This window comes from Limulus polyphemus, unplaced genomic scaffold (assembly GCF_000517525.1).
Source record: "Limulus polyphemus unplaced genomic scaffold, Limulus_polyphemus-2.1.2 Scaffold882, whole genome shotgun sequence".
Taxonomy (NCBI): Eukaryota; Metazoa; Arthropoda; class Merostomata; order Xiphosura; family Limulidae; genus Limulus; species Limulus polyphemus.
Genome location: NW_013666492.1, coordinates 254,718 through 258,588, shown reverse-complemented (window position 1 = coordinate 258,588; position 3,871 = coordinate 254,718). Strand labels below are relative to the sequence as shown.

Sequence of the window (3,871 nt, the reverse complement as noted above, 5' to 3'; positions counted from 1 at the left end):
TACCAGTGTTAGTGTGTAAGTATGAACATTTAGCTAGTCATCTTCACGCTGGAATGGTCATTGGCATGGCAACAGAAGAATAAGTGCAACAAAAAGCTGTATAGGTTGCATTGTAACCACCATATTGTGCCTTAGAAATCATTAGTTCTAGTTTCGGCATGTGTTATTATTATTGCTGAAAGCTTCTTTATTTATTTTGTTACAGGATTAATTTCTTTTTCTTTTTGCAAATATAGAAACACAGGCAGCCAATATTGAATACTTCCTTACTAATTCTATTTAAATATGAATCTTTATTTTACCCTTCTGGCTTTTACCTTTCTTAAAAACTACCAAAATATTTAGACGGATTCCTGGATGAATAAAAAGCATGCAATTTCGCAGATATATTTTACTTATATATACTAGCTTCAGTTTTAAATACACACCGCCAACAACAATAAAAAGTCTGTGTTGTCACGTGACAGCATATTTATAACATCTGCTTCATGCGATTCTTGTATGGCCAATTGTATGTGACATTTGCTATAGACCTAGGATGCACAGCTTGCTTGTCATATTTTTGGATTCCTCTCATAACAACTGTGACAAAACTGTGCCTACGTTGATCTTTGAATAGGTTCGACTCATCTTTCTAGTTCGATAACAGAAACATACCAGCTACTGAACTAATATCTCGACATTTATAAAAAATATAATTAACAGTAAATTTACATTACTTTTCAGGTGAAGGTTCTTAGATGCAGAAAAAAGTAATCTTCCTGGGACTTTTTACTCTAACACTGACTTATTTCTATCTAAATATCGTTAACTTATCTTTCCTGCCTCGGGGTGATGAAACTCGCAACTATGAGGATGTGAATACCATCACGAGTAGGAACTTTGGAAAGAAGTAAGTCTTTCTTTAAGCATGTTTGAATACCGTATTAACTTTCATTAATAACCATCTATCTGTATAAACAGTTCCTTTTCTTCAAACTTTCATCATTTGTGACTGTTTTGCAATTGAAGAAACTGTACTTCGTTTGCAAAGTATTATAAGTATATAATTACATATAATTTCTGAACGTAAGTATATAAACAAATATATAAAATTTCATTTCTGCAAGTTGAATACAAAATTTAAGCTTGATAATTTTGCGAGGAATGGAAATATTTATCGAATTGTAAAGTACAATTTTATGAGTAGATTATAATCAGTTTCTGGTAAGATTTAGCTTTAATACTAAAATAAACGTTAGTTGGATCATTTAAAGGAAAATATTTATATTCCGGATATGACGTTTTAAGATTGGTGTATCGTCAGTTTTCATATTTCGTCTCAGCATTTGTAAAATCATATATTTTGCAGCATTTCTACCATGAAATATTACATGCTTTTTACTGTATAAATAAATTATTTGTAATTGTTTATTTCATCATAGCGAAATAAGATATAAATAGAATAAATATAAGTTCATAAATCTTGTTTCACTTAATCTTTCCAAAACATTTTCTATTGATTTATCGAAAAGCAAGTCGCAACGCCAGTCCATAATATCAGTTCTGTTAAACTATTAAATGGTGTTCGGGGTACAAATGGGGAATTTTTAGGTTAATTACAGTACTTTTAAAAACTTCAAAATGAGAAAAGGGCGCTTTGATTTCGAAAGAGTATCAATTTTTCTATCTACGGCTACAACTCCAGAAGCATTTTATTTTGCTTCATAAAATCCAATATAAACTGACGAATAATGTTACGTTTAAAGGCTGCATTGTTGAATTTAAAGAATAACTCGACTCTTCAGCGCCTTATTTGTGTCCATGTCTGAGAGAATTTTAAGGAAGTATTGAAAAACTGGGGAACGTACTACAAGTACTAAGTATTACTATTATGGTTTCCTGTAAATTTTGTGATATAATTTTGTAGTTTCTTTGATTCAATTATGTTAAATAAAATATATAACGTATGTTCATATAATTCTGTAATGATGTTTCATTCCTAAGATTCTAGGTTGATGCAAAACTTTTGACCATAGCTGTAAACAAAAATTACAATATTTGGGTAATATTAAATTGACGTAGCAGAAATTATGGGCGCATTTTCTCGTTCTGTTTTGACTGATTTTCTAACTTATGCTGCTGTTTGAGATAATTTTGTGTATAATAAGTGATTCAACCTTTATTTATTAAATGATTGTTTGTACATAAACATTTCAGCGTTATTTTCTATGTACGAATCTAGATTCCTAGTATTGCTTAAAACACTCTTGATAAAATCACACAGTTGCATGTACGAAAAAAAGAATACTCTCTCTACGTATATATAAGCAACACTATGCAACCAGATAATTATTAAAAACAATTTTTCTGGGCAGTATGTGTAAGAAGTAGGTCATTTTATTTACCACATCGACAAAAATACCAATTGAGAAGAAAAACGCTCAGAATTACGTGTACATTAAAAAAATCAGACGAGTCTTTTTCACTGAAAAATTTAGACATGTTTGTTTTATTCGGTGTGATTTTATTTTTGTATATTTCACGTAGAGTATATTCCAAGAGCAAGATTCATTAATTAATGAACTATTAATGACTATTAATGAGTTGTCGCACAGGCAAGCCCATGTATGTGTATGCAGAAACATATATAAACCTGAGATTGGTAGCTCTGTGGAATTTCGTTAACTCTCACTACCACTGTCATTCTTAGACGAGATTAATGGTGGTCAACTGCGCATGCGTATTTTCCTAACCGATATATAAACAAATGGCCGATAAAATTCAGTGACACTCATGTTTGATTAATTTGTTTTGTTTCGGATATTGGTACAAAGCTACAAAACTTTTGAGCTACTTTAATTGAATAGAGGGATTTGATAGTCACTCTCATAAAGCAGCCACAGCCTTCCTTAAAGTGAAGGGCACAATTTTGTGGCAACGAGACGCCAACCATAGAGCCTCAGAATCACAGCTCAACACGCTAATTACTAGGCCACGCCCGAAACTAATTAATTAGACTTGTGCGTGTTATGGAGAAATATCTCTGAAAATTTGAAATCGATACCACAAGAACCACATTAACTATGTACAGAAACCATACCTGATGCAAAGTGAAAAGACCATTAACTTCAGTTTTATGACAAAAATATTTTATTTTACCACAAAAATAGTAATGTATAATAATACAAACAAATGTACCAGGGAATTATAGCTCAGATTAAAACATTTTTTTGAAAGTATTATCTCAGCTCATTTTAACGTGATTGCTTTTTGAACTTTCAAATTACTTAAAAAAAGGATATAATGCCAAACATTATGTTACTTAATAAAATTGAAACGTCATTAATATACCATGGAGTTATCAATGAATGAAGGTCTGCATGACCTGGTAGTTAGGGAGTTCGACCCGCAATATACGAGTAGTGGGAGAGACTTTGTTGAATTGTAATTTTGTGTTTGTAATTCTGCTTAATTTTACGGGACGTATCTTCTTCCGTACTGGTCTCCGTCTCGTTGGCTTCTGCTTCACGTGGGGTTCATCTACTTCATCAGGAAATGTTCTATCATCGGTAACAGTCACATCAGTGGTAGTAACTTCATCAAGAGCTTCATCGTTTCCCTTCTCAAAACTGAGTAGAGTTTCTTCTTCGACAGTGGCTTCTTCAGGTGCCACGTCTTCAGCAGTGTCATTTGTTCTGTGGCCTACTTCGTCCCAGCTGAAATGTCCTGGACCGTGATAACGCCAAAGCCTGTTGGCATGCACCACTTTTGGTTTACCTCGCCGACCGCATTTTACCTGGAAAGTCACGTCTGAGAGACGATCCGCTATGTCATATGGGCCTTCCCATGGAGAAGACAACTTAGGAGACTTCCCTTTGGTCTTCCTAGG

General features: G+C 33.1%; 1 protein-coding gene across 1 annotated transcript in view; it reads left to right on the top strand.

The window, feature by feature from the left end:
* Positions 1–747: 747 nt before the first annotated feature.
* The window catches only part of LOC111086148 (glucoside xylosyltransferase 1-like), a 25,457-nt gene continuing 22,333 nt past the window's right edge, over positions 748–3,871 (top strand). The window contains exon 1 of the mRNA XM_022387831.1: positions 748–892. The gene's annotated coding sequence lies outside the window, so the exon portion shown is untranslated. The remainder of the gene's footprint in view (positions 893–3,871) is intronic.